A 22,382-nucleotide genomic window follows, 5' to 3' on the forward strand; every position below is an offset into this window, starting at 1 on the left:
GTAAACTCCACTGCTGCGAGTTACCAGCAGCAAACCCTGGATGCCTGCACGCCATCAGTCTGTGTGGCCAGCGTGACACGGTGCTGAGACTGCCCCACATCTGCCTTCTGCACCTGAAATTCCTGCCTAGAATTCCTGGACATATATACAGATCATCCAGAAGAAGCCAGGAGACTAGGTCAGAGATTGTCTGCGTCCTTTCCCCAGAAGCTGGGAAGATTCAAGTCTCAACATCCAACAAGATAGAGTCCCCTGAAAGCATTTGGGCACTGTCTGGACTGTGGCTAGCCCATGAGTGGGTAATAACAATTCGTGAGTAAATGCTTAAATGCCTCTTTGTAATTCTCTACTGCCTTCTGCCATAGAGCAGAAAGAGATTGAGCCCATCTACTCAAGTGGCAATGAAAGTGGCATCTGACCACGGGAATCTTCTCTTCCAGTTCAATTAATGTAAGAACTGCCATTATTTGTTCTGGAATAAAATACCAAACCTCAGGAAAGAGCTTCCCAGATATGCCATAAGTACACAAAAGTAACAAAAGATGGCCTAGTTCAATGCTAGGATGATGTTTTAATGAAAGAGAAAAGCACCAAAATATGCAAAAAAAACCCCAAAATCTCAACAAAACAAACAAAACTTCAACCTTGTCAGAGAGTGGCATTCTGCTAAGCAGAAAATTATTTCTGGGTTTGGAAGGTGTAACTGTCTGACAGCTCCCATATCAAGAGTTCCTCCATATTCCCATAGAGGGGTAAATGCACTATGCTAAAATTCTGAAGTCTGCATCACAAACAGTTGCTTGCAAGTCAACAAGAAGGTGAATCTCTGATGCTGATGACTGCATTCTGCTCCTATTCCCTTTTCTGAGTGATTAACTTGATTGAGAAGAGTTGACAAAGAGGAAAGAGGTGACTGAGTTTTGATACCATCTGTCTCTTCCTCCAGCACCTGAAGAGACCAAAGATTGCAGATGCAGGATGAAGAACAGGATTCATCCTAATATATAAACAGGTCTAGGAGAGGTTTCCTTCCCTGAGATAGAGCAGCACTCTTCCTGGGATAGATCTATCTTAGTCTATATAAAAGAATACTAACAAGTAACTTTGAGACCTTCTGGATTCTGTCCAGCAGTTTGGGCTTGTATGCTCACAGCCTGCATCTACAAGTCAAGGGAGCTGCAGGGTTTTTTTTGCTGTTGCTCATCCCTTTTCCCCAAATGACTATTGAGAAGTGCAAGAGGAGGCTGCCCCAGAACAGCCCTGAATTAATACACTTCCTCCTTGTCCTGGTAGGGCATATATCCTGCCGGGCAGGATTTAACCCTAGCTCCCTCCTCAGTTTGTGCTGGGGTCCGGGAGCGAGTAGATTGAGCAAACAATAAGGGTTTCCCCCCAGCAAAGCCTTGAGAGCTAGGGGCTTGGCACCTCGTGTCAGGGGTCTTGTGCTGCCCTCAACGTGCCTGCATAGTCAAAGGAGGCAGGAAGCTTTGAATTCATTGGCCAGAACAGTGGTGCTAGTGCCTATCGGCCAGTTTGATTCCAAAATCAAGTCTATACAGTGGGATGATTTAGAAGCCGCGCCTTCCTACATTTGCCTTCCTACATTTGCCTTTCTGCAGCAGCCTGTCTACGTTCTGCCTGTCTACGTTCTGCCTGTCTGCACCATGCCTTTGTCTGCACGGAGCATCTCCTCTTTTGCGGCTCGTTAACAGGCGGCCACGTTGTGTGCAGCTCGCAGTAGTGGCTTAGCAGCATCTCCTTCCTCCTCTGCCTGAAATATTTGTATTTTACCCCGGGACCACAGCGAGTTTAAAAGCATCTTTCATACGGGAGACTTACTCAGGGACCAAAGGCATCCTGAGTATATGCTGGAGTGAATTTTCAGATTGCATCGGCATTAGTTAGCATTTTTCCTGGATTTGCGTTATTGTTTTCCAGGTTCTGGTTGATTAAACTGTTTCATTCTATGTGATTGCTTCTTGTCGACCAAAAATCCAAAGAACTCAGGAATTTCCCCGATTTTTTAATATTAATAACAAAAACTAATATCCACACAGAATTTAATAGTCACAATTAATAACCTATTATTAATTTCTAATACACTCCTGTAGATGTGACCATATGTTTTGTCAGCATTGTTGACTTCCACTTATGGGGCTTCCCTATTTGGGTAAAGGAAATATCTTTTAAAAGATCACCATTGATGCTTGAAAAAATCACAGTCCTACCAAATGTAGTCTGATTTATACATACAATACACAGCACTGTTTCCCAGTTGCATGACAAGTATAGAGGCTTTGAAGCTACAGATGAAGTGCTAAATGACTCAGAAATAACTTCTGCATAAATCTGCCTCTTCAACAAATGTTCTGTATCTTAGTATTTTAAATATCTCCTGACATATCCTTTGGGGAGCAACAGATGGTAAGTGATTTGGTAAGGTCTTCAGACACTCTATGAGAACTTCAAGAACTTTTTATTGTTATTAATCCTAGATCTTGTATAGCAAGTTAAACCTCACCCAGAAAGCCTCACCCAAAAGAGTTTATATGTGTTATTATACTTTGGAATGTTAAGTGTTTTAGATGAAGTCTCTGCTGGGAGCTCTTATATATTTCTTCCATGAAACAAGCAAGTATTCAAAACAACACGACCCCCACAACCTGATGTACTGAAGTTGTGCTGTGTTGTGCAAGTACTTAACATTTTGTAATGTCATTTTCTATAAGTTAAGAAAAAAAAATGCTGTCAAATTCTGTGTTTTGAACATGCCAAAATTAAGTGCTCCAAATATTATATTTCATCCTATTAGTTCAGTCTGGCTTCTCTATCTCTGAACTGCTTCCAATAAACTTTCAGTATAGAAAGATAAGCCCATTGGTGAGTTTCCCCTAATGTACTGGTACCATGTTTATTTTCATCCAAAGTAGTTTTAATGTTTAAATTTGCATACTAATTATTTGTTCTTTTTCTATCATGATTCCTGAATTTATGTGACTTTTTTTTGCTACTTCACTATATTGTGTTACTCTGAAACAAATACTGAAGGTGCTTGATTCTGAAGACCTTGAAAGATCATGTTTGGAATAATTGGGTGTTTGCCGGCTGAGTATCTCCCAAGACAGATCACAAAGAGAAGCAGCATAGCTAGGTTAGAAATTCATTGACTGCTCTGATGCCCACAGGTGAAATCTGACTGATGCATGTACACAGCAAACAGGTTCTCAGCTGTGTTCATTTTAGGAGATGGAAAATGACGAGGGGAATATAGACAGATGACAAGGCAGGGTGAGATGAGGCAAAGCAACGTGAAGAGAGGCACAGCACAGAGAGGAGAGATTTAAGTTCTATTAATGCAAGCACTATCTAAATGGAAATGCAGCTTCCTTCACAGATCCTGAGCTGCTGGAAAACCCAGGCCTCTGCAATTAATTTTGCAGAAATACTGAATGTGGTGTGACATCATTATAGTAATGCAGAAGAGCATTTTGGCCGAACAATCTGTGTAGTTCTGAGAACAATATACAAAAATGACTAGAGCCTCAGATGGGTTAATTTTACATCAAGCTATCATATATTGTGCCTGCTTGGAGGCTCTACATAAATTTTGAGCTATGAGTTTGTGTTTAAACATGCACTGCAATTTCTGCCAGAAATAACAACTTTAGGAAACAGAGACACAGACCAATCCTATCTTCTAATACCAAGACAACATTGCTGGGAGGAAAAAGTTAAATCATCTAAGAGCATACATTGCCTGTGTTCTAAATGCAAAGAAAAGCATATCATAGAATCATAGAATGAAACAGGTTGCAAGAGACCTCCAAGATCATCCAGTCCAACCTAGCACCCAGCCCCATCCAGTCAACTAGACCATGGCACTAAGTGCCTCATCCAGTCTTTTCTTGAACACCTCCAGGGACGGTGCCTCCACTACCTCCCTGGGCAGCCCATTCCAATGGGAAATCACTCTCTCTGGCAAGAACTTCCTCCTAACATCCAGCCTAGACCTACCCTGGCACAACTTGAGATTGTGTCCACTTGTTCTATTGCTGGTTGCCTGGGAGAAGAGGCCACCCCCCACCTGGCTACAATGTCTCTTCAGGTAGTTGTAGACAGCAATGCGGTCACCTCTGAGCCTCCTCTTCTCCAGGCTAAACAACCCCAGCTCCCTCAGCCTCTCCTCATAGGCCTTGTGTTCCAGGCCCCTCACCAGCTTTTTTGGCCTTCTCTGGACACATTCCAGCACTTCAACAACTTTCTTGAATTGAGGGGCCCAGAACTGGACACAGTACTCATGGTGTGGCCTGAGCAGTGTTGAGTACAGGGGAAGAATAACCTCCCTTGTCCTACTGGCCACACTGTTCCTGATGCAGGCCAGGGTACCACTGGCTCTCTTGGCCACCTGGGCACACTGTTGCCTCATCTTCAGCCTACTATCTATCAGTACCCCCAGGTCCCTTTCCTCTTAGCTGCTTTCCAGCCACTCAATCCCCAGCCTGTAGCGCTGCTTGGGGTTGTTGTGACCAAAGTGCAGAACCCTGCACTTGGCCTTGTTAAAATCTCATCCCATTGGCCTCTGCCCACCCATCCAGCCTGTCCAGGTCCCTCTGCAGGGCTCTCCTACCTTCCAGCAGATCAACACCTGCTCCTACCTTGGTGCTAAGCATATTATTTGCTGGCTGGCTAATGCTAAAACTTACTTCAAAGTTGTTAACTTGTCTGTTTCTGAACAAGGAGAGTCAGTCCTTAGGAGATTTCATTTATGTGCATTCCCTCCCTACACATGAAGACTTGGTCTTTTCTTAGATCTTAAAAGATCTTAAATCTTCTTCAGTCTTCTCATATCCCTTGTGTTATGACAGTGTAGATTTTATATGTTGTGCCTGACAGTATTGTTGAGTCTCAAAAAACAATAAAAAGCATGCTTCTTTAAGTTCTGTTAAACATTTCTTTAATTTCTGCTAAGGAGAAACTTCTTTGCTTTGAAGGTAACAGAGACTGGGAACAAGCTGCCCAGAAATTTGTGGAGTCTCCTCCTCTGGAGACTTTCCTGTGAAACCTGATTTAGGCTAGGAGGGAGGTTCGGCTAGATGATCTCGAGAGGTTCCTTCCAACCCCTACAATTCTGTGATTCTCTGAAGTTCTTCTCAGGTTAAAAATAGTATTGTCAGATGTCTTCATGTCTGTTTTACTGGGAAGAAACTTTCAGAGGGCTGTTTTTAACCCTTAGTCATTAGCGCATGATTCTACTGTTTTTCTAGACATAATTGTAAGAAAAGTAGCTTTTTCTTTCTTTTTTCTTTGTTTTTGGTACATCACAGGTAGCCAGCAGTGATATACTTTCAATACAGAGGAGCATAAAATGACCTGCAGCAACAACATCAATGTTGTCTACAACTACCTGAGGGGTAGTTGTGGCCAGGAGGAGGTTGCTCTCTTCTCTCAGGTGGCCAGCGCCAGAACAAGAGGATACAGCCTCAGGCTGCGCCAGGGGAGATTTAGGCTGGAGGTGAGGAGAAAGTTCTTCACTGAGAGAGTCATTGGACACTGGAATGGGCTGCCCGGGGAGGTGGTGGAGTCGCTGTCCCTGGAGCTGTTCAAGGCAGGATTGGACGTGGCACTTGGTGCCATGGTCTAGCCTTGAGCTCTGTGGTAAAGGGTTGGACTTGATGATCTGTGAGGTCTCTTCCAACCCTGATGATACTGTGATACTGTGTGATACTGTGGTAAACAGAGGAATCTTATGGGTTTTCTTTCATTAATAACACAGAATTAATGGTGTAAATAAAAGCAATTGTCATTGAAACATTTCCTGATAATTAATATATAGCTTGGTTTACTTGGAATCCTCAGGCCTTTCAGACAATTGTGTCAGGAAATGTCCTGCTCATTTCTTAAAAGATAAGCACAGCCTGCAAAATGAAATTTGTGACAGCTCATTCTTGACTAATTGGATGTCATGTCTTGTTCAGCCAAATTATGTTTCATGGATTATGCTGTATTAATGACATGTATTAGACCACACCATGCACACAGCAGCCTTTATCTCTATAATCACATGCTAATAAAAAGAACTGCATGATGCTTACATCTTTGCCCAGCTGTGTGTCATCAGAAAGAAAACAATATTTCATTAGTTCATCTGTCATGCATATTCATGCATTATTCTTGAGTGTACTTGAATAAGCAAGCACTGTTCAATTCAAGCTACCATGTCTTATGTAGCTGTACTTGAAAAATCATTTCTAAAACATTCACCATAGCATTTCTGTTTACATAAGCAGTTGTAGAGTTATCTGATGAAATAGAATATAAGCCTCAATACAGAAGAGCTGTTATGTTTTCATACATTTCATTTCATACATTTCATGCAGAGCTGAGACTCAAGTCCAACATGCCTACTCTGCACAGGAGAAAGAATTTCTCAACAATAGCTGACATAACACATGAAAGATGAGGATAAAAATGGCAGCCTTTAGTCCACATACATGCTGCTTCATCAGCATATAGCTTCATTTATGATTCCTTTATGAATTATCTGTCTCTTCAATAAGGTGTGCAACTTACAGGGCTAATGCAAGTATAAAAATACACATTCCTTGATTCTATGGGATCACCTGAATAGGCTCATGGTGGGAGCTTTAAAAATGTGTGGAAGAAAGACATGTTTTCTTGTGCTTTTGCATCAGACTTAGAGGATCTAAGATTAACTTTTTGCAAGTGGCCCAAACAAATTTGTCCAGGCTGAGGTCCAGCTTTAATTGCCATAGCTTGCACTTTCACTGTTCTATTGGCAGATTCTGCTGCTTGAAGTCAATTGAGAGAGCTGTAGCAAGAAATCTCCACTTTCCAGGCCAAGCACCTGCAGCCTTTACTTCCAGAGACATCAACAGCAAGTATCATAGAACATTTGCAGTTCAGATTATGCATCCTGGAAATGTTCATAAAGTTAGTAGGCAAGAACATCAAGGAAAGTACACTGGTGCATCGTAGCACTGATAGTATGAGGGATCTGCACACCCTGTGTCTGCATGACTGCTTATGCCTGTCTGCTCTGTGCTTGCCACTGCATCCCACTTTGGCTAATGCACCTTGCTCCCGCTTTAGCCAAACCTACCTGCCTGTTCCTCCTCTGCTTGCACTATTCATTCGTGCCAGTGTGCCCCATCCTTGCCCGCAGTTCAGTCCCAGTCACAGAATCACACTGAGATGGTAGCTGGCTTAAAGCATGTGGCAGATAAGGTTTCTCTTGCAGCACAGCTATTATGGCTCTAGTGGCGTCTTATCAGAAACAGATACCAAATCCCATTAGAAATTGATGTCCTATGCCTGCCTATGTGCCCTGTGTCTGCCGACGCGTCCAATCTCTCTCCAAACGCTGCATCCTCATCAGGATGCCATCTCCGTGTTTGTGCCCTATAGTTGCTGAAGTCTTCCATCCGCGTCCGTGAGCTCCATCCTTGCTTGTGCGTCTCTCGCTCCTGAGCGCCCTGCTCGGCCCGTGAGCCCATCTGCGTCGCGCACCTCCGCTCTGCCCGCTCCGTCCGGGCCCTGAGGGATACTCAGTGAAGGCGGCGGCGGGCGGGGGCGGACCAGCGGCTGTGGCTCCCCGCCTCTCTCCCCTCCGCCCGGCAGCGGAGTGCCGCGCCCCCGCGCACCTCCCTGCCCTGCGGGGTTCGCAGGCGCCGCGCACCCCGCGCTGCTAGCAGGAGCGGCCGCTCGGCAGTGGCGGAGCGCCGCGGGAGCGCGATGGCCCGGGGCACCGCTACCTCCTTGTTCGCCCTGGGGCTTCTCACCGCCGCGCAGGTAAGGGAGCCCTGGATCTCGCCCACCTCCCCGGGGGCGGGCAGGGGTGGACCGGGGTCCCCCTGCTCCGTGAGTGTGGCGGGAGTGACGCGAGGCCCGGCGGGTTGCGCGCCCCACACCTGCGGCAGCCGGAGTGCTGCCGGGACCGGGCTGCGGACGCGCCTCATCGCGGGGCACGGGATTCCGCAGCTGGCAGGTAGCAGCTGCGGCTGCCTGCAGCCCCTGCCCTGCGCGGGAGGCTGGCGGGAGTCAGTGCCGGCAGCTGCGTCTGCCGAGCGGCCGCCTCCGTTAGTCTGCGCTAGCTCTGTGGTAGGGAGGGTGGGAGGCTCACTGTTAACAGAAGTTACGATACTGCTGAGCTTTGCCGATTGGAGAGGGGTGAGGTTCTCAGCCTCTTTGAGAGGAAAATTAGTTTCCAAGATGCAGAGCAACTGTGAAAGTGCCCCGCCTGCCTTTCTCAGGCCGGAGTTGGGTCTGAAGGTGGAGTGCTGAGCAGGGCCGTGGCACAGCTTTTACCCCGGGTGTCGTTTACGTTCTCTACTAGGAAAAGAAAATAAGAAAGAAAATAGCTTCTCTGGTGGTGCCCCACTCTGCCCTCTGGAAACTATAATTATAAATGAACTTATCTTCAGCTTTTATGTATTTTAAAGAAAAGCAAGTGTGAACATGGCTGTCCTAAATAATTCCCATTTAGTTCTGTTCTGCAACTATGAAGATGAGTTTTACATGAGTAATTAGCCCATTTGCAGTAAAGATAATGATATTTTTGTGTTTAGGGCATTCATTATCTTAGCCTTCTCAAGGGGAAAAAAAAATAGGATCACTTGAAAATAAATGTAGAGGCATTAAACACCATCTGACATCAGGCTATTCATGAATGGGGTGTTTATGATCGCCTGTGCTCTTGACCATAGATTTTCTCCTTCCTTGCATCTCTTTGCTTAACTGTACATCTGTGAGCAGGTTAGCCTAGTGATCTGAGTAAAGTTCTTAATTTTGATAGCGAAACTTTTGTGTTACATTACTTTGCCTTCTGTTACTGCATCACTGCTGGACCTCATGCAAAGGGGTGATTCAAAAGCACAGTGAAGGGCCTTGGGAGATGAGGTGTGATGCCAACCTACACCGGTATGTAGTCAAGACTCATGATTTCATGATAGTGTCACCAGATAAACTGTTGACAAAAGGCTATAGTGTGCATTGGTAATACTGCTGTGCTTCAGGTTCACAGTCACTGGCCAGTAGAGACCAATATCTGATGGGATTTGATATCTGTTTCTGGTAAGATGCCACTAGAGCCATAATAGCTATGCTGCAAGAGAAACCTTATCTGCCGCATACTTTAAGCCAGCTACCAACTCAGTTTGATTCTGTGAAACTGAACTGACCTGGCGCTCAGCTCCATCCTTGCTTGTCCTCACCCCATGCACCTGCTTGACCTCCTGTAAGCACCTCCAGTATATGTGGAATTAAAGCATGTCCTTATTTATTTATTTATTTATTATATGCAAATACGTAATAATCAGAATGAAATTTGAGAAAACAAGACTCAGTGCAGTGACCTGGGAGCCAAAATAGTCTCAAATTTACACAGTGATAGTGTGAATAAAATCAGTTGGCCTTATTGACAGCAGTTCCTAGTGCCAAGAACATAAGCACCCTGAAAAATCTTCTGTTGTTTTTCTACCATTAGTGTGATGGTTTGGGTGTTACCTGCGCCCCCCACACTTTGGAAAATCACCCAGACTAGACTCAGTCGCTCTGGAAATTGAATGAAGCTTTATATTTACAGTTTAGCAGAGCACACAAGCAGATATTTACAATATATACAGTTATATACAGAAATATACAAGTTAAAAGGTAATACAGAAGCACAACAACCCTCCCAGAAACCTGAGTCCCTAGGAGGGGCTCTCAACCACCCTTCCACCTTTCCTCCAACCCCTATACTTTACCTAAGACTTTGGCTTATGATCAAGGTGTCTTGGAGGGTTGGCCAGGAGGGTTAGGAAGCAGATGGGTTAGTCACACAGACAGCAGGTTAGGTTAGAGAGAGAGAGAAGTTCAGCCCAAAGCCCAGACAGCGACTCTGATATCTGTGTTTGTGTTCTTGTTTTTATACATCTCAGCAAGCCTATGAGTGAAGTAGACATCACCATTGTTTCCTCTTCACAGCCTGTAATCTAATTCTTCTCACCAAAAAAATCTAGCTAGCTTTAAACTAGCACAATTAGTAATATGAGATAGTAGAATAAACAGAGTTTAAAGTTGTGCTTTACTGAGCAGTCATAGGTATATGCATGTATCACAAAGGTACTAAAAATAGCAGTAATTCTGTAATACTGCATTGCAGTAATCTAAATTTCAGATTAAGATGAAAAAATATTGTTCTCATGTAGCAAATATGACCATAAATTTAGTACATGGATGGTATCACCACACCATATTATGATAAAAAGGAGCGTACAAACTACTTTTGCCTTTTTTGAAAGAAGTAAGCTATGTCTTCAGATTGTGTGTTCTTGGTATTAGTATTTTATAAGCTCTTCAATTGGATCTTCTGATTAGGACTAAATAGGATCATTAATTATTACAGGTCTGAAGTACATTTATTATTTTTTATATTAATATATTTAATTTTGCCTCATAAATTAATTTTAATCAGGTTCTTTGCATAGCCATGAAAAACATGGAATCTAGAACACTTAAGAAATAACTGGCAAAATACAAACATTAAACTTAATTGTATTGAAAGAGAGCTTCTTGTGGTCGATTATACTGCTTGCCCACTAGAGGGACTTGTGAGGCTTCTTTCTGCTTAAGGCAGAAGGCACTTAAAATTAGTTAGAATATTTCTTACAGAGAAGCATTTGAATATATACTCACAAAATAATATCTTTGGATTCCAGGAGCTGAATTGTAGTTTCTAGATAGTGCTCAAACACTAGAAGGGAGTTCTGTCAGTGTCTGTTAGCCATTGAGGCTTCTGGATCTTCCCAGGCTCTACCAGGGTGCTGGGAGGGAGGCAGATGATCTCTGAACTGATCCTGGTTCCTCTTGTATGACTCTATGTCCCTTCCAGGGCTCCCAGTCTCTACATAAGAATTGCAAATGTGAATTCTTGGCACAATAACTTGCAGATGTACAGATAGGGCCAATGTCACTGCTGGCTAAGTGAGTCTGTTGCATGAAAGCACTTAATGCCTATTCCTGGTAAGCTAAAGTAATTCTGGGTACACAAGCCCAAAGCATCAGGGATTGTTATTGTGTAGCAAAGCTGGCTTGGAACTTAGCAGACATAGTGCTGTTAGGCAAATAAGGCAAAAGCATTGAAGAGCATGGCAGGATACAACAGCTGAGAGCATGTATGCAATGGCAGAGAACACTGAGGTAGAGAACATTGTGTTTACCTGCTCATCTCTTTTTATCAATTCAGCCTGATACTAACAGCTTTTTGGCCACAGAGCTTACTCAATCAGCATGGCAGCTTGCCCAACTTCACCATATTAGGTGAGCTAGAAATTAGAATCGTAGAATCATAGAATCAACCAGGTTGGAAGAGAACTCCAAGATCATCCAGTCCAACCTAGCACCCAGCCCTAGCCAATCAACTACACCATGGCAAGTGCCTCATCCAGTCTTTTCATTAACACCTCCAGGGACGGTGACTCCACCACCTCCCTGGGCAGCCCATTCCAATGGGAAATCACTGTCTGTCAAGAACTTCCTCCCAACATCCAGCCTAGACCTGCCCTGGCACATCTTGAGACTGTGTCCCCTTGTTCTATTGCTGGTTGCCTGGGAGAAGAGACCAATGCCTACCTGGCTACAATCTCCCTTCAGGTAGTTGTAGAGAGCAGTGAGGTCCCCTTTGAGCCTCCTCTTCTCCAGGATAAATAACCCCAGCTCACTCAGAGCAGTTACTACAAAAAAGTAAAACTTGTAGAGAAGTCATTAAATATAATGCCCTTTCCTGAATACCATCAATTAAAAAAAAATAAAAATCCCAAGTTTGAAAATCGCTCACCTCCAAGGTAAACATCACCTTCAATTAATCACTGCAGTACAGCAGATCACAGGCACTTCATTTAAAGTCCTCTTTTGAAGGTATCTTCATCAATTAATTCTACCATCACTTATTAGATATAAGATAGTAGAGTATTCCATATCTGTACCTAAAGCTATGGTTCCATTATCCACCCAAATATTGCCGGAAACACAGTGTAAGATTATTAAGCTTGTGAAACTTGGCACACAGCTCTAAAAAAGGAATGAAGTAAAATTTCATAGCAGATAGACACCACGAAAGTAGAGTTTGATGGTTTGGGTTTGGGTTTTGTTTGTTTGTTGGGATTTTTGTTGTTTTGAGGTTTTTGTCAGAGGTCATACGACTTGTCAGAAGCTGTACAATCAGGCTAAGCAAAAATATTCACATTCCATATTCATATCTTGACTTGCAGTTCTTGTTGCATGTAATTTAAGCAAAGTTAGTCTCATCTTCACAATTTTAGCAACAGGTATCTCAAGTATAAGGTCTTCCTCTTGCTAGATTTTAAAACCTCCCTCCCAGAGAAATTAAAGGTGCTTAAGACTTTAATGAAAAAATGCTCATTCAAGCTGCTTTAAATTATCTTTCCCCCCATAAACACAAATTCTTAGAAATGGGTCTACAATTCTGCATAAAACTTCCCTAAAAACATTTGATTGGGGTTAGGTGCCTGCCATGTCTTTTTACTAAATTTGTAAGTAAACAGCAGAAAAAGATGAGGCAGGGGCAAAACTGAAAAAGTTGACCACGAGCCAGTAATTTAATTATGTAAGAAAACAAATGAGCTGTATTTACAAAAAGGTTGCCAGCAGGTGTAAGGTTCTGGTTCTTCCCATTTAGTCAGCACTGACTAGGGCTCATCTAGAGTTCTGTGTCCTGTTCTGGGATCCCAAGCAAGAGGGATGGACATACCACAGAGGGTCCTATGAAGGGGACTGGATCAGCTCATTTACAAGGAAAAGATGAAAAAGATTGCTTAGCCTCAAGAAAAGAAGGTAGAGAGGGATCATATTAATGTTTGTAAACACCTAAAGGAAGATGAAAAGAGGGCAGACTCAGTTTCTTTTCAGTAATGCCCAGTGACTGGACAACAGCAATAAGCATAAACTGAAACACGGTCAGTTTCTCCCTGATCAGGGAACACTTCTCTCCTGTGAGAGTGACTAAGCACTGGCACAGGTTGTCCACAAAAATGATGGAATCTCCATCCCCAAAGATATTAAAAAGACATCTGGACATAGACCTGGGCAGCTGTCTCTAAGTACACAATGCCATAGAATGTCATAGAATCAACTAGGTTGGAAGAGAACTCCAAGATCATCCAGTCCAACCTAGCACCCAGCCCCATCCAGTCATGTAGACCATGGCACTAAGTGCCTCATCCAGGCTTTTCTTGAACACCTCCAGGGACAGCGACTCCACCACCTCCCTGGGCAGCCCATTCCAATGGGAAATCACTCTCTCTGTCAAGAACTTTCTCTTAACATCCAGCCTAGACCTGCCCTGGAACATCTTGAGACTGTGTCCCCTTGTTCTATTGCTGGTTGCCTGGGAGAAGAGACCAACCCCCACCTGTTGTTGTAGACAACAATGAGGTCCCCTTTGAGCCTCCTCTTCTCCAGGCTAAATAACCCCAGCTCACTCAGATTCTTCTCATAGGGTTTGTGTTCCAGGCCCCTCACCAGCTTTGTCACCCTTCTCTGGACACTCTCCAGTATCTCAACATCTCTCTTGAATTGTCCAGTCACTGGGCATTACTGAAAAGAAACTGAGTCTGCCCTCTTTTCATCTTCCTTTAGGTGTTTACAAACATTAATATGATCCCTCTCTACCTTCTTTTCTTGAGGCTAAGCAATCTTTTTCATCCTTTCCTTGTAAATGAGCTGATCCAGTCCCCTTCATAGGACCCTCTGTGGTATGTCCATCCCTCTTGCTTGGGATCCCAGAACAGGACACAGAACTCTAGATGAGCCCTAGTCAGTGCTGACTAAATGGGAAGAACCAGAACCTTACACCTGCTGGCAACCTTTTTGTAAATACAGCTCATTTGTTTTCTTACATAATTAAATTACTGGCTCGTGGTCAACTTTTTCAGTTTTGCCCCTGCCTCATCTTTTTCTGCTGTTTACTTACAAATTTAGTAAAAAGACATGGCAGGCACCTAACCCCAATCAAATGTTTTTAGGGAAGTTTTATGCAGAATTGTAGACCCATTTCTAAGAATTTGTGTTTATGGGGGGAAAGATAATTTAAAGCAGCTTGAATGAGCATTTTTTCATTAAAGTCTTAAGCACCTTTAATTTCTCTGGGAGGGAGGTTTTAAAATCTAGCAAGAGGAAGACCTTATACTTGAGATACCTGTTGCTAAAATTGTGAAGATGAGACTAACTTTGCTTAAATTACATGCAACAAGAACTGCAAGTCAAGATATGAATATGGAATGTGAATATTTTTGCTTAGCCTGATTGTACAGCTTCTGACAAGTCGTATGACCTCTGACAAAAGCCTCAAAACAACAAAAATCCCAACAAACAAACAAAACCCAAACCCAAACCATCAAACTCTACTTTCGTGGTGTCTATCTGCTGTGAAATTTTACTTCATTCCTTTTTTAGAGCTGTGTGCCAAGTTTCACAAACTTAATAATCTTACACTGTGTTTCCGGCAATATTTGGGTGGATAATGGAACCATAGCTTTAGGTACAGATATGGAATACTCTACTATCTTATATCTAATAAGTGATGGTAGAATTAATTGATGAAGATACCTTCAAAAGAGGACTTTAAATGAAGTGCCTGTGATCTGCTGTACTGCAGTGATTAATTGAAGGTGATGTTTACCTTGGAGGTGAGCGATTTTCAAACTTGGGATTTTTATTTTTTTTTAATTGATGGTATTCAGGAAAGGGCATTATATTTAATGACTTCTCTACAAGTTTTACTTTTTGTAGTAACTGCCCTATTTAGGGTTAAATTCTCTGAGATACTAAACAGCCCTTGCTGAGTCTTGATAAAGGAGTATTTCAGAAGGTTAGAGAGCAGGTACTAGGTTGGGCAGAACCTTTTGGTTTTCCTTGGGACATTTATGTTTCTATTAAGGTTCCTACTGAAGTTCATTTTATAAGCAAGTGAATTCTCTGCTTTCTAAATTCAGATTTTTATGTTACATAGATCATAATTGTGTAAGCATTTTCACTTGCTTACAAAGAGTACACTTAGCCTATAAATCCGTACAAGAATAAGCTTTTCGTAGTGTTGCATCTATACATCAGAATAGGTATATGTGGGGCAAAGGCAGAATCATTAAAAAAAATTCCTATCTTAGAAAGAAACTTGCCCTCATTAGCTTGAAGTTCAGTTACAGAGGTGAAGGTTTTAATGAGCGGTTCTGTATATGAATTGTGCACTAGATTAGGAGCAAATACAAGCTGCGTGCAGACAGGAAAGAGCTCTGTTTTTCTTTTAATTTAGAAGCTTGAGCTGTACTCATTTTTTATTAGAAAAATGTTTATTTCCTCTCACTTCTGTATTCAGTCTCTGGTACATTTGACAACAGTGTCATACCATTGTTATGATGTTTTGCATTGAAGAGTAAATGAGCATTCTGTACCAGCTTTTTGGCAGAACACATTCTTGCTTTGTGAATCTGGAAGCTTGGATCTTCCTAGGCCTCCTTAAAAATTCAAACACAGTTGTAAATATGGAAGTAGGCTAAGTATAAATCTGCTCTCCAGGCTTTTTATAAAACTGCATTTACAACCTTGTCAATCTCCTTTAATATCCTTACAGGATTTTAGCGATAATAGAACATGTTCTGAAACAGTAACCATAGATACAGAAGAAAGCTGGCAGTTCGCAGGGTTACTGGAGGCGTATAAGACAATAAAATGGAATTGTGTATCAACCTACTTAGAAAAAACTCATAGCTAAATAGATTTTTAGTCTGTATGATCCAAGAACATTTCATCATGCTATGACCATGTTAAGATTGCAGCTTATGTCATTGTGACCTCAGTGATTAGTAGCAGTACAAAAGTACTACCCTCATAGCTACTTACTGGCATAGCTAGTGTAGTATTTTTTGTTTGCTTGGTTGAATTTTCTAGTGTGGGGTTTTTTTGTTTTTGTTTTTTTGTTTGTTTGTTTTGCTTTTGCTGTGTTGTTTGGGTTTTTTTTTTTGTTTGTTTGTTTGTTTTTTCTCTGAAAGGCTTTCCTACCACAGGAGAAAAAAACCCAAACGACCCCATCATCTATTACTTGTGGTTTACATGTTTCATTTTTCTTGGAAGTCTTGCAGTCATAGCCTTATATGTCAGGATTACAGTATTGATGGATAAGGAAAGACTGACTGATGCCATCTACCTGCACTTATACAAAGCATTTGATACTGTTGCGTGCAACATCCTTATATCTGAAGTGGAGAAACATGGCTTTGATGAGTGGACTGGTTGGTGGATAAGGAATTGGCTGGATGATCACACTGAAAGACTTGTGGGCAATGGCTCAATGTCCATGTGGAGACTAGTGCTGAGTGGTGGTCCTCAGGGGTCAGTATTGAGACCAGTATTATTTAATGTCTTTGTTAGGGACAGATTGGGATTAAGTATACCCTCAGCAAGTTTGAAGATATCAAGATACATGGTGCAGTCAACATGCTGAAGGGAAGGGATGCCATCCAGAGGCTACTTGACAGATTGAGACCTGTGTAAACCTCATGAAGTTCAACAAGGCCAATTGCAAGGGCCCATGCCTGGATCAGGGTAATCCCAAGCACAAATACAGGGTGGACAATGAATAGATTGAGCAGGACTTCAGGGCATTGGTGGGTGAAAAGCGAATATGAGCCAGCAATGTGCACTCGCAGTACAGAAGGGCAATTGTATCCTGAGCTGTATTAAAAGTATGGCCAGCAAGTTGAAAAAGATGGTTCTGATCCTCTGCTCCACTTTTGTTAGAATCCATGTGGAGTGCCATGTTCAGCCTCAGGGTCTTGAGCATAAGAAAGACAGAGACCTTCTTGAGGAGAACCAGAAGAGTGCCACGAAGATGATCAGGTGTCTGGAGCACCTTTCATATAAGGACGGGCTGATAGAGTTGGGTTTGCTTAACTTTCAGATGGCTCTGGGGAGTCCATTTAGTCACCTTCCAGTACTTAAAAAGGGCCCACAGGAAATGTAAGGACATATCCTTGCCAGGTAGCATAGTGGTAGGGTGACAAGTAGATTTAGATTAGTTCTTAGGGGAAATTCTTGACTCTGAGAAGTCACTGGGACATGTTGGGAGCTGCCCATTTTTGAGGGGTACGCTAGCATTTGAAATGTTATTTTATTACAGAAGTATTGGATTGAATAGTGTTATGGTGATGAAGAACTGTAGAGACCTGAGAGGATGACACTGCCAGTTGTTTCAAACAAAATGTTTGTGGAGGAAGTTACCTGAGAAGACAGGAAAGGCAGGAATCCCAAACTGTTGATGTAATTTCGGTGTTTTTTTCCCTCTAATCTATTGTGAGAGAGCAGCAGCAATTAATTTCTTGATTTATTTCTTAGAAACAAAGTTGTCCTGGAGAGGAGAGATTCCTAGTTGTCTTAAACTGAAATTTAAGAGAACTCCTGGGAGGAGTCCAATAGAGGACCACAAAGATGATTAGTGGACTGGAGTATCTCACTTAGAAGGAAAGGCTAAAGCCTGTGACCCTTTAGCCTGCAAAAGAGTAGATTGAGAGAGCTTTCAAGTATCTAAAGGATAGAAGTAACAAAGAAGGGGCTGGACTATTTTCAGTGGTGGCCAGTGGTAGGAAAGGAGCAACAGTTACAAACCAGGACACAGGAGATTTCATTCTTTACAGTGGAGGTGATGAAACACTGGAACAGACTTCCCAGAGAGGCTGTGGAGTCTCCTCTGGAGACTTTGAAAACCTGTCTGGATGCATTCCTGTTGTAGACATACCTCCATTAGCAGGGATATTGGATTGCATGATCTCCACAGGTCTTTTCCAAGCCCTAGTATTTTGTGATTCCCTTAATGTGCCTGTAAACAAAAGATGAGGAGTAACTGATGTCCTCTCTAACCTCCCCATACTTAGAGTTGTCAAGAATTTTCAAGCAGCTGTTACAAAGAACTTCTGAAGTGCAGTTAGCTGTGTGGAAGAATAACACTTCTCACAAACAGAAGCAGTAGGTGTCTATTTTTGAATCTGTTTAGCCTGGAGAAGACTAAGATCAGTGTATCTTACCCATACTTCTAAATATCAAAAGGGCAGATGTGGCCATACTCTTTTCATTGGTGCTCCATGACAGGCCAAGTGGTGAAAGGCAGAGACTGTAACATTGGAAGTTCCATCTAAACATGAGAAAAAAAATCGTTCCGTTCTCCATCTCTGTCTTCCAGCTCAGCGGGATGGGTATGCAGGGAACAACTTACCTTACTGCTAAAGACTGAGGCAAAGAATGTTTTGAGTACCTCAGCCTTTTCCTCATCATTGACCACTATGTTCCCCCCACCCCAAATCCAACAAAGGATAGAGATTCTCCTCAGTCTTCCTTTTGTTGCTGATATATTTGTAGATAATCTTGTAGCCCTCCTGAGCGCCCTGCTCCTTCTTCCAATCACTGTAGACTCTCATTTTTCTCCCTGAGAGCAATGAAATCTCTCTGTTTAGCCAGGGAACCTCTTTATTCAGCCAGCTTACATGTCTCCTCTTTAAATCTGCATTGTGTAAGAAATCACTTGTGAGCACATATCTTTTGAACTCCTCCTCAGTCCTCTTTGCATCACAATCAGTACTTTAGTCATGATATACAACTTTTTACAGGATTACAGCTTCTGATACGTTTATTTGTGATACCGAGTAATATCATGGTCTGGAAAGCAATTCATAAAGCATAGTTAGGAGGCAACTTCCTCTCTTTTAATAAAACACTTTAATGCTTTTGTCAACACTTTGTATTGTAGTTAAAATACAGGATACAGAAGCTGAATAATTGACAGTACACCCTTTCCTCTGCGGACATCACCTTCATGAAAAATTTAATGTACGATTCTGGTTATTGGTGTGTCTAACTAATTGCCTTTGTAGTTCAGAAACCTTATAGTAAGCAAAACCAGCCATGAGGATACTGAAGTTGCCAGCTGTACTTCCTTTCTCAAACATGAGCTTTAGTGTATTTGCAGTTCTTGCAGTTGGCAATATTTGTCTGAACAGTGGCATCAATTATGAACTCAGAATTTAGAATAGGTTTGTGATTGCATAAAAAGTGCAGAATGTCAAGTATCCTAAGGCAAAAATAATGATTACACAATTACTTTTGTCTGCTACATCCTATTTTGACAAAGTAGGACTTTTTTTTTCCCCATTTTCACTTTCTAAGAGTACTTTGGAATTAGTTCATGCTGTTCATAGTGGTTTTACTTCTGCTTGCTACTTCTAAGTATTCCAAAATACACAGTTGAAAGACAGAATTTGTAAAATGGTCTTAGACAGAAATGTCTCTACGAGATGAAGAAGCTATGGGACATAATTCAGCTTCATTGAAGTTTTATTACTTAATACGAATCCAAAGATTCCTAGCTTCTTAAAAACTCGGAGATGCATACTTGTAACTCTGCAAGGGCATAAAAGTTACACTAGATTCTAAAAGTTAAGACATTTAAAATAATTTTCAGTGTGTGCTGAAATGGTTAGAAGGAGTGTATGGACGTATGGCAACTGGGATATACATCCTATGACATCAGTAAGACCTGGTTTCTTGTGCTGTTAACCTAAAAAGGTAGATTCTAAAATTGTCAGATTCTGAATTTTCCCCCTCATGATTAACAGCAGCTTCTTCACTTGTTCAATGTTCCAAGTTGTTAAAAAGTTGGCAAGAAGCACCTGAAGAACTCTTTTGAAGCTAGGATCTTAATTAGGTCTCTTTTTCCAGTGTGTCAGGTGAGCCTTGCCCTTATGTCCTCAGTACGCCTTTTTTCTCAGGAATCATAAAGTTCAGATTCTCCCCTATTATAGCAATGGAGAGAGAATGAAAATACTGGAATTAGAGCTTAAAGTCACTTCAGCTGGTTTCACATCACTGAGTGCAGCAAGACGTGTTCATGTCAGTGTTGTACATATAACATGGAGGAGCAAATCATCTATGGAGCCTCAAATAAGACTGTTTTGAACTGTTTCTTTCCATTTTTCTCTGGCTGGTTTAGGTGAACATGACACTGACTTTACTGAAGTCACCAACAGGTAGAAAAACTCATAGTTGAACTGAAGGAATATGTCTTTCATCTTTTTTAACACAAACTGGAAAGCAGGAAACCCTTGTAGGTTATGGAAAACTGATGACTTATGGTACATATGTTGCAGGATGCAAGAATAAAGGTTGTTGAGATTCAGGGGGCAGAAGTAAAAATATTTAGTCAGAATTAATTTGGAAATATTTTTAGTTAACTAAGTACAATGTAATTAAACAATATTAAATTTGAGATTGTGTTTGTCTTTACTAGCAACAAGTCGTTGACGTCTGGAGTTATAATGATTAACCATACAATCACTGTTCTCAATTAAGTTGTCAAAAAGATTTGCCTTTAGAGAAAACTCAATTAATTGTTAACTCATAGGATTGAATGTGCATAAGATAGTCTGTGTTTATGGTTCTTAATTGCTATGAAAGCTACTTAACAAAACTGAAGCAGTGTCTTTCTTTAGGTATTTAAGGACTGAGAGTACCAAGAAAACACACAAAATGAAAGTTATTGTTTCCTGATAAGAGTATGTAGGTACTGCTTTGAGGCAGTTTCCTTAAGTGTGCTGTTTTCTTCATATTATGCCGTAATTTTTGTCATACCACTGCCGATTATAAATGCTTGTAAAACCAGACACCTAGCAAGGTTATCTTCAGAGTACTTTGGAAATACTTTTTCATATCCAAAAAAAGAGAAAATTCTGAAAATGAGTAAAGAGATGATTCAGGAGAAGTTATGAAAACAGAACAGAGGATGACCTTGGATTTTCACTTAATAAATTCCTGTAGCAAGATTTACGAGCAGGCACAGGAATCTCATTGGAGATGTTTTGAATAGCTATACATGGTGGTACAGTGCACATGAGAAAGGATTTTGAGGAAAGTATGGACAAAAAAAAATAACTAAGAAGGTAAAAAAGATTTTTAAAGAACTCCTTCTGTTGTGCTGTAATCTTTTGGACTAAGTATTTAATGTTTTATTTCAAAGCTTCTAACTAATGTTTTATGTTTTTTAAAAAGCTTTTAACTAAAAATCTGTTTAGGTTTAGACGTCTTTTGGGCTACAGTTTGTCTATTAAATGGGAGAGAGTGTGAAAGAAAGAAAAGTCAGAAAGAAACAAATGGAGAAAGAAAACAAGGGAGAGAGAAAGCAAGAAAGCAAGAAAGCAATCAAGAGTGCAAACAGGAAGAGAAAGAGCAAAGGAAAGAAAGAAGGGAGGAAAAGAGGAAGGAAAGGAAAGGAGAGAAAAGGAAGGGAAGGAAGGAAGGAAGGAAGGAAGGAAGGAAGGAAGGAAGGAAGGAAGGAAGGAAGGAAGGAAGGAAGGAAGGAAGGAAGGAAGGAAGGAAGGAAGGAAGGGAAAAAGAAAAGGAAAGAAAGAAAGAAAGAAAGAAAGAAAGAAAGAAAGAAAGAAAGAAAGAAAGAAAGAAAGAAAGAAAGAAAGAGAAAGAAAGAGAGAAAGAAAGAAAGAGAGAGAGAGAGAAAGAGAGAGAGAAAGAGAGAAAGAGAGAAAGAGAGAAAGAGAGAGAGAAAGAAAGAAAGAAAGAAAGAAAGAAAGAAAGAAAGAAAGAAAGAAAGAAAGAAAGAAAGAAAGAAAAAGAAAGAAAGAAAGAGAAAAAGAAAGAGAGAAAAGAAAAGAAAAGAAAGAGTCATAAGGAATTTGGAAGGAATTCAGAAAATATGAAAGAATTCAGAAGGAAGGAAATAATTCAGAAGTAAGGAATTTGGAAGGAAGAAAGTAATAGTATAGTAATTATTTGCATCCTTTCCCAATGCAGATTATTTATTTCTCCCTCCTCCTCCTTCCCCACCCACATTCCTCTGAAGCTCTGGACATTGGCCACGGCTGGAAGGATACTGATCTGCATGTGGAAGTGTTATTGTTTACTTAAGAAATTTCCCTGGTGCTTTGTTGTGTCATTTTGCTTACTTTCAAACAACTTGCCAGATTTTTAGGTCATTGTCCCTGTGCTTTTCTAAAGATCATCTGGGAAGTTTCATTTTGCAAATTCCTTGTTGTAGGGGTGCCAGTGATTTTTCCCTTTCTCATTAAGTGCATTGATTTGTGACCTTACATACATTGTACAGAGGATATGTGTCTGTGATTCCCTGGGGCATTTGGTTGTACGTGTGTGGTAAGCAAGCTATGGAGCTTTCTGAAACGATCCTCTTGAGTGTGTGTGTACTATACCGAATTAGTGACCACATGATTGATTCCAGCCTTGTCCATGTAGCCCTACCAAAAACCAACCAACCAACCAAACAAACAAACCCAACCAAAAACCAAAACCAACACCAA

The sequence above is a fragment of the Pogoniulus pusillus genome, chromosome Z (assembly GCF_015220805.1).
Source record: "Pogoniulus pusillus isolate bPogPus1 chromosome Z, bPogPus1.pri, whole genome shotgun sequence".
NCBI lineage: Eukaryota > Metazoa > Chordata > Aves > Piciformes > Lybiidae > Pogoniulus > Pogoniulus pusillus.